This window comes from Bactrocera tryoni, chromosome 4 (genome assembly GCF_016617805.1).
Source record: "Bactrocera tryoni isolate S06 chromosome 4, CSIRO_BtryS06_freeze2, whole genome shotgun sequence".
In the NCBI taxonomy this organism is placed as follows: domain Eukaryota; kingdom Metazoa; phylum Arthropoda; class Insecta; order Diptera; family Tephritidae; genus Bactrocera; species Bactrocera tryoni.
In genome coordinates, this window is record NC_052502.1 from 28,118,587 (window position 1) to 28,128,168 (window position 9,582).

Here is a 9,582-nt window from a genome sequence, read left to right on the forward strand (position 1 = left end):
TCAAAACATTATGATAAATTTAGACCATTGCGAGTATATGTTATATAAAAAATAATTGACGAAACAAGAAACTTAAAAAAAGATAAAATTATTCTGTTTTTTCTTAAATCGGTTTCAAACAGTTTGAAGGCCGAGCAATCGAAAATGAAATCACGTATGTAATAAAGGATTATACAAAGTTAGAGTTCGTAGAAAACAAAAGGAGGAAATGAATAGTGGAAAGGAGAGAATATCAAAAATAAGAAAAACGCACTGACGCACTTCTCCACTTTGAACATTACTTGTCAACCGCCCTCTCGAATCGAAATCATGTATCAGTTTTAAGCTTAGATTTCGAGAAAGCGTTTGATAGAATCGGTGCTCACGTAGTTCTTAGGCAACTCAAAAGTTGGCAAACGGGTAGAAAAATCTACAACATAGTGAAAAGTCTGTTAAATCATAAAATAACAACAAGTACTCTGATAGAGTACATCTATATAACGGCATACCTCAGGGTTCGCCCATCTCCGTAATTCTTTTTATCATTGCCTTCAATGAAATTAGCAAAATAATAATCAAACAGGGACTAGAACATTCTCTTTACGCAGATGATGTCTTGATTTTTTCAAAAACCAACTGCGTATCCCAAACTCTGAATAGGCTATCGAATGCGATGGATGAAATCCATATCTGGTCAAAAAGGTCAGGAGCGAGTATATCTTACGAAAAATCAAATTTTTTACACATATGTAGAAAGAAAAAGTGTCAAAACTTTAATTTTGTATACAGAAATTATAATATTACTAACGTTAAATACCTCAAAATTTTAGGTATTATTTTTGATAAGTCTCTTAACTTTAAGGAGCATTGTAAATATATAAGAAAAAAGCGTAACGCTAGATTAAACATCATAAAGTACTTAACCTCTAAGCACAGTAAAATACACCCGGATACTCTTATAAATATAACAAAATCCCTGCTATTGTCAGTGATTGACTACGGTCTACCTATTTATGGACAGTGCGCTAAAAGCACAATATCGATTTTATCTGCACCCTATCACAACGCTATCCGTAGGAGTCTTCGTGCCTTTCCCACAACACCAATAAAAAACCTGCTGGCAGAGTCTGGTCTCCCGTTCATTGGCGAACGTTATAAGCAAAGCCTTCTCAGCTTAATAAGAAAACTATACTTCACAAACAACGCGATTCTGCACAAAGACGTAGCAAATGTAGCCAAAAGAAGACGTCGGATGAAGACACCTTCAGCTATATATAATGCATTTCAGAACGCGAAGGAAGCCAACATCCTTTACAATCCTACGCTTACTAAATCAACAAAATTTCCTCAGTGGATGCTCCCTCCATCCGTTTTTATCTCGAAACTTTTAGACTACCCTAAACAATCAACAAGCCCCACAATATATCAAAAAACTTTTTTGGAATTGAAAAGCAACTCAGAGAGAAAAGGCTGGAAGTTCTTATTTACGGATGGCTCCAAAACAACTCAATCGACGTCTTTTGCAGTAGTATCTGAGAAAGGAAAGGTTATCAAGACGGGACTGCTTTTCCCGCACAGCTCGGTTTTCGGGGCTGAATTAATCGCCATATACCATGCTATTATGCACTCTACAACAGCTAAGGGAAAATATATAATCTGCTCCGACAGCAAGTCATCCGTCGCTGCGCTGCAAAACCCACACAATAAAGAGCCTCTTATTGAAAGTGCAAGAGATCTGTTGATACAACATTCTTCAAAAATAAAAATCATGTGGGTACCCGCCCATTGTGGCATCATCGGAAACGAATATGCAGACATCGCAGCTAAAGAAGTCTACCAGACACCCTGTATATACTTCAAGCCTTTGGTAAAAACAGACATCATTCGACAAATAAACAACCACGTTAGGAAACTAACTGCGACTAACTGGCAAACGTATCAACATGGATACAAAGTTTACAATCAAAATCGCATCAAGCCAACACTTCCGGTCTCAGCGACGGCAGATCAACTTCGTATTATCACCAGATTACGACTGGGTCACACAAAGTTAACGCACGAATATTTGTTAAAAGGGGAACCGCCTCCCTATTGTGCAGCGTGCAACTGCGCACTGTCCATAAAACATATCCTCGATGAGTGTATAAAATATCATAATGCGCGTGTCAATATATTTGGAAATGAATTGCCCACAAATATGCTAAAGACCTTAGATATTGAAAACATAAAAAAAATCTTTAACTTAATTTACCAAAGTAACCTTTTGCACCTTGTGTAATCATTTATTTACTTTGATACTTATTTTTTAATATTATCTTATTCTAGAGCATTTTATAATAAAATATAAAATCTTTTAGTAATAAGTCAGGCCGATAGTCTTAGTTACTAGTTGCCTTGCTAAATGTAATGTAATTATTTATAATTATAGTTCATAAAAATAAATAAAAAAATAAATAAAAGAAAAAATTGTACACCATTGATCAAATTTGACCCGGACTGATACAAGATGTTTGGGTACCACATGAATTTTCTGTGAAAAATTTAATGGACAGAATTACCATCTGCGATTATTTGCTGAAACGATATGAAATCGTACCATTTCTGAAGCAAATGGTAACAGGAGACGAAAAGTGGATCAAATACGACAATCATGTACGAAAAAGATCATGGTCCAAGCGCGGTGAAGCTCAACTAATGGTCGCAAAGCCAGGATTGACGCCTCGAAATGTTATACTGAGTGTTTGGTGGGATTGGAAAGGAATCATCTACTATGAGCTTCTCCAGCCTGGTCGAATGATTGATTCTACATTTTACTGTCAACAACTGATGAGATTGAAGCAAGTTTTCGGAAAAAAGGCCAGAACTAATCATCAGAAAGAGCTTCGTCTACTGTCATGACAACGCTTGACCACACACATCTTTGATGACTCGGCAAAAACTGGGAGAACATGGCTGGGAAGTTTTGATGCATTCACCATATAGCCCTGAGCTTGCACCATCGGAGTACCATTTGTTTCGGTCAATGCAGAACTCTCTTAATGGAGGAAAGTTGGCTTCAAGGGAAGCCTGTGAAAATTACCTGTATTAACATGCGGACATGGCTTAAACTATTAAGATCATCACATTATTTATATATACATACATATACATATATTATAGGGTCTCCAAAGCTTTCTTCTCGGTGTTACAAACATCGTGGCAAACCTAATATACCAGGTTCAAAGTAAAAAAAGAGGAGGTTATATTGAAGTTGGATTATAAAATAATCTCTTTGAAGAACTCATATTTCGAATATAAGCGCTTCTTTCTTTTTTCTGAGCAGAAAATCTCCAGATATTATTAATCATAAACAATTCACAAAAAAAAAGGAGAAATAAGTAAAGAAGAAAATAATAATGGCGCTGCTAATTAAAACAACACAGACTAATAAGCGGTTTTGGAGAAAATACAATAATTTGAGCTAAAATTAACTGAGCATACTTTGCGTCGCCGATTAGCAACCAATAACACTTCAAAAGTTTTATAACAACAAACAAGACAACAACTAAATTAGCATCAGCTCATCAGCTATTCAGTAGTGAAATGTTTTTTGCCCGATCAACACTAAATCAATGCCAGAGTCGTAAACAAAGTCAGCTTCTAACAGCAAAAGGCCACCGCAGCAACAATGGCAACAAAGCATACACGCACAACAACTTATACAACAACATAGTAGATGAGTATATTTGCCTTTCTGCAAGACTCCAACGGATATTCTATGCTTTACTGCACACCAAGTGGGCAATTTTAGCGTTGAGGTTGCGAAAATCTCCACAAAATTGAAGCATGTTTTGAGATTTTAGCGATGAAGTCAGCCTTTTGGCATCCATCGAAACGGCAGCAGCAACAATAACAGCTATAGCAACAAATGACGGTAATTAACACAAATGAAACGTGTTTTTTAACGCTTCAATGGCTGTATTTGTGTTGTACCGTTGTTGTTGTTGTTATTGTATAGCGCTGCGCTGGCAGAATTGCTGGTGTTGATAGCGAAGGCGCAGACGCAGGCGTGAACGCTGTGTCAAAACTTACATGCAATCAGCCTGACCACTGGACCACAACTGGATTGCCGCCGCGTGGTGGCGCTGCTGCTTGCGTCGTTTCATTCACTTTATTTTGTTTTCCGGCGTTGGCCGCGACTTGTTTTGCGATACTGATTTATAATTTATGCTAATTTATGACAAAACAAGTTCATAATTTTTGCTCATATTTTACGAGCCGCACATGGGAAACAGGTACAGCTGCTGAAACAAGTTTGCTATTCGTCAAGAAGATGGGCCATTGGCGGTCGAAATGAATTGAGGAGATTAATAAAAGCCAAATAATTAAATGATGATATCGAAATGATGAGTTGGAACAGAAAAGTGTTTATATAAGAAGTTCTTGAGTAGTTAGCACACTTTTTGCAGTTTTGAAAATGTCGCAAGAATATTTATTGAGTTGTTGGAAATTTAATATGTTAATTTTACAGAGCAAATAATAATGACATGGCGTTTTTTTATCTGACAATTCACTATAGAATCAAATACACACATGTGTGTTATACTCATAAATATCCGAAATTGCTTAAAAAGTTTAAAAGATAAGTTCTGAGTAAAAAAAATTTGGTATTATTGCCATCATTTTTAGCAAAGTTAGTTAGTTTAAGCTCAGATATTATGATTTTAATATAATTATATAAATAATAAAATTTTTTCCCAACTCTTCATTGTGTTTGCAACCATAAGAAATTACTGCCATACGTTCATAGGGTTGCCAAACTGTTTTAAACTAAAATATGGCAGAAACTAAAATTTAAATTCAATTAGAATTTCTGGCACCTTTTTTTCAAGGTACTGTCCTACAAGAAATAAAAATTAAGAGATACCACAAATAACTGACAAATTACTATTATAATAAATTAGAAATTTTCCATAAAAGTTTTAAAATTTGAAATTTTTTAAATTTAGGAATATTTAAAACTTTGAAAAGCAAGCATTCTAAATATTTTTAAACTATTGAAAAAAATAATTAAATTTTTTTTTTATATCAAAACTTTTAAATTTCGAAAAATTTAAAACTTTCGATATTTTTATAAAAAGCTATTTAAATATTTTTAAGCATTTCACATTCAGTTTCTTTAAGGTTCCCATATTTACCATATGTATATGGAATGAATTTTTTCGTACATGTTAAAATAAAATCTGGCAACCCTACTAATTTTTTTACACTTCCTAATTTAAAATTCGTGATTGGAATAAATATATGTCAAATATATTAATAAAGCATATATGTATGTACATACATACGTATTTTCAAAAATCCACCAAAATATTTTCTGTGGTAACCTTATCAAGGTTTCTACTCTTTAATTTTAATTTTAATTTCGTAATAACAATAAACGTTTTCTAAATCAAAAATCATTAATAAAGCATCTATTTTCAAAAATCCACCATGATATTTAATCTGGCAACCCTTCAAAATTTTTTACTCTCCCAAATTTTGATTTCATATTAACCATAAATATTTAGAAATATATTATAAATTACATACTTTCAAAAATTCATCAAAACTTTTATCTGGCAACCCTACTAAAGCCTTTTCTTTCCAAAATTGAAATTTCGTAATAACAATAAATGTTTTCAATGAAAGAAAGCTATTAAAACATCATATTTTTTCTAAAATCTGCAAAAATATTTAATCTGACAACCCTACCAAAGTCTTTACTCTTTTAATTTTAAATTTCGTAATAACAATAAATGTTTTGAAAATATATCTGTTTTAAGGAAACGACCAAAATATTTTATCTGGCAACCCCACCAAAGTTTTAGCTCTTCCAAATTTTAGAATTTCGACGATTCTTTGATGACTCTTGTTTTAATTAATTGAAAAAAGTTATACAAAAATGCTTGGTAGAGGTATACAAAAATGTATAACTCTTTAATCAAACTATAAAAAAAAATAAAATTATTTAAAAAATTAATTTTAATAAAAAAATTGAATATAAAAAATTTATATATTTATAAAAAAATTTCTATTTAAAAATTAATTTTTGTATAAAAAATTTAATTTAAAAATTATTTTAAAAATATTTTAAATCAATTTTTTTTATAAAAAAAATTTTGATTAATTCATTAAAATTTTTTTTATAAAAAAATATATACCTTTGAAATATTTTGGAAATTTAGTACTAATTCTTTTATTAATATTTCACACACCTACAATCAACCAACAGTTAGTTAGTACCTTCATTTACATAAACCGTTATTTGTTTTTGAATATTTACCGCCGATAGCTAACGGATTTTATTACTAGCCCAATCTTAATTATGGTTTTGAATATAAATTATAAAAATTTGCAAGCTTACCGATTTAATTTTCTCCTTTGATTTCAATTTCGCAACACTAAAAATAGAAAAAATAAATGATCAATTAATTAATAAACCGTTATGTCTAAAATATGCAAATATTTTGAAGCTAAAACAGAAAGCGGCTTAATGGGTATCAAATGAGTATAAGATAATAAAGTGTGCAAAAAGGTGAAATAAATAAAATAAAAATTGAAGAAAAAATTAAAAAAAAATATTTGTAATAAAAACTACATTTAGTTTTAATGTATTTTAAAATATGCGAACAAAAAATGAAAATAATAAAAATTACAAAAATTTTATGAGCACAAAGTTTAGTAAAAAAAGTCAGATTTCTTAGAGGCTCTATAACCCAAAATACAGTAGACATCGGGACAACTCAGACAACGGCGAAGCAAATGCATTTCTATTCAAGAAAATCATCAATGAAAACCACCTGCCGTTCGATAACGAAAAAAAAAATCGAAAACAAAAACACATAAAACAGTAAGCCTCATTTCCTCGAAATATAGATCAAAATTTGGAAGAGGAAACTTGGCGGAAAAATTGTGGAGCTTCAGTGCACAGCAGCATATTTTTATGGCTTTATTCACTGTTTCTGCTTTTACTACTGTCTCTAATACTTAAGCCACATTTCATTGGCCTTTTTATAAATGAGCAAGCACCGTTGATCTTTTAACAAACCGCTATTATGTTGCATGGTCTATGGTACTTTACAGTTCTACTGCACTTTCTTGGGAGAAATTAAATGCGCTTTTAAATATAAGCTCATAGAGTCATACTCTGGTATACTTTAACACCACAATCGCTTTGAGAGTGTTTCCGCTTCACACACGCTGAAGGGAAATTGTATGGAAAGAAGCGCATAAAAGACTTAAGCAGCAAACTCCACACATCACTTGAGATGAATAACACGAAGAAAAGAATATGGGTATGCAAGTAGAAAGAAATATGTACATATGTATGATGTGCAGAAAAAAGCATAAGCGAACTGCTTTAAAACGGATTGTTGAAAGTTAGGTGAGAAAGGTGTAAGAAGAATAGCAGAAAAAAATATGAATGGAATAGAATAAAAATTCTAAAATAGAACCGCAAAATAGAAGTATTACATATGTATATACTATATATTGTATATATATATACATAAAGATATAGCTGGACTTAAGAAGTCAGCAACCTCACGTTGTAACTGAAATAAATAAAATAACTACAACAACAGAAACAGAAATGCCAACATCTCTCCGAAAATAAATAAACAAGCGCAAAACAGCAAGCGCCGCTATTTTAAGTGTTGCAACAACACCAACAACTATTTAGAATTAATAGTTTGCCGACTCTCAGGCATAAACAAGCAAATTTACTTTGCAAATAAAAAAACTTGTGTTGGCATTGCTTGTAGAAATAAATAAAAAAATGAATTTTATAGGCACGTTTTGTTTTTAATAAAAATTTCAATTATCACACTTAAACATAAATATAAGTATAAGTTTTTAAAGAAAAAGTTTAAGTTTAAAAGTTAAGAATTTAAACTTGTCTATGTACATTAGGGTAGTTGATATAATTTTTAGAAATTTAATTTTTAGAATTTTCCTACTTGAGGATTAAGGATAATTGCAGGTTAAAAAAAAACGCGCAAATCTGAAAAAGTGGTATTTTTGTGTTAGAAAACTCTGCCTGAAATTTTTCATTTAAAAGTATTTATATCATTATTATATTGTATAGAACGATGTCAATATTAAATGAAGTTTTATGGGAGATTTTTCACAAATAGCTTAATATTTATTTTGGAACAAATTGGAACCAAATTAGAAAAAGGTTAGTATATTACACAAAAAATATGATCGTTAAGAAAAAAAACATTCTTATACCCGGTAATTTTTTAAATTTACTAATCGTCTTATTTTCGACACAGTTTGATTGTAATTTTAAATGCTTCTAAATGTAATATAAAAAAAAAATATTAGGAGCAAAAAATGCTTATAATTAAAAAAGTAATCAAACCCCACAATAAAGTAATCGTTAATAACACCAGTACTTATAATACTTTTTTCTATGCTTATGTACGTTGAAAAAAAAAAAACATAATGAGACTGCCACAATAAAATAATCGTTAACCATTACTTTGTAATCAAAAAATTTATTAGAATAACAATTTTTTTATAAGCAACTGTAAGCTGTGAAAATGCTAAAAGATTTAAAAAAAATGTAATTAACCTCTCCCAGTAAAATAATCGTTAATCATTACTTTGTAATAAAAAAATTAATTGCAATACCAGTATTTATACTGCTTTTTATAAACCACTGTATGATGTAAAAATACAATTAAAACGCCACAAAGAGTAATCGTTAATCATTACATGGTAATCAAAAATATGGTTACAATACCAGTACTTTTAATACTTTTTTCTATGCTTATGTAGGTTGAGAACCATATAATTAAACTGCCACAACAAAATAAAAAGTAATCATTACTTTGTAATCAAAAATTTAATTGCAATACCAGTACTTAAAAAACTTGTTATATGGTTGCTTATGTTTACTGTAAAAAAATATAATTAAACCGCCACAACAAAGTCTCATAGTAATCATTACTTTGTAATGAAAAACATAATTACAATACAATTGCGAAATATAAAAAACGCCTTCAACATTTGTTGATTTCTTCTGAAATATTATTTTAAATCAAAATTCCAACCTTTTCAACTTCTATTAGCATTGAAATATCAATAAAAATTGCGTCATACTTATGTATATTTGCCTAATTACCTAAGATTAAAAATCGTTAGAAGAATTTGCATAGAGTTAAGTGGCAGCTGCCTTCAATAAATTTTAATTTTTAAAGCTAAGATAAAAATACGATTACTATTCTAGTAATCCAAAAACATATTTCTAATTTTTTCCCCTATTTTTTGTTTAAAAATCAATTAAGTTTTTTAAGTGTCAATAACAGTATTCAAACTGAGTCCTTAATGGTATATATTATTGAAAAATCATAATTTAGTCTCGTGGTACTTAATGGTATATGGTATATCTTACTAGCTGAAGCACTTTTGTTTAAAATTCTCAAAATCTTAACTAAATATTGCCGTTATATAAAAAAATATTTATTTTGAAAATCACTAAGTTCATATATTCCTCTATAATAACAACATATGTGACCTGGTCTACGGAAAGGGGGCTTAGGTGTCAAAAAAAAGGAGAACAATTAATGAGATAAC

At 30.5% G+C, this 9,582-nt stretch overlaps 1 protein-coding gene across 5 annotated transcripts in view; it reads right to left on the reverse strand.

Annotated features, from left to right (window-relative positions):
• LOC120774072 (uncharacterized protein DDB_G0284459) overlaps positions 1-9,582 on the reverse strand; it is a 147,609-nt gene that overhangs the window by 112,815 nt on the left and 25,212 nt on the right. For 3 of the 5 annotated variants that reach the window (XM_040103385.1, XM_040103386.1, XM_040103384.1), the window contains exon 2: positions 6,365-6,401. The exons of the other annotated variants lie outside the window; for them this stretch is intronic. The gene's annotated coding sequence lies outside the window, so the exon portion shown is untranslated. The remainder of the gene's footprint in view (positions 1-6,364; positions 6,402-9,582) is intronic. 5 annotated transcript variants of the gene reach the window in all.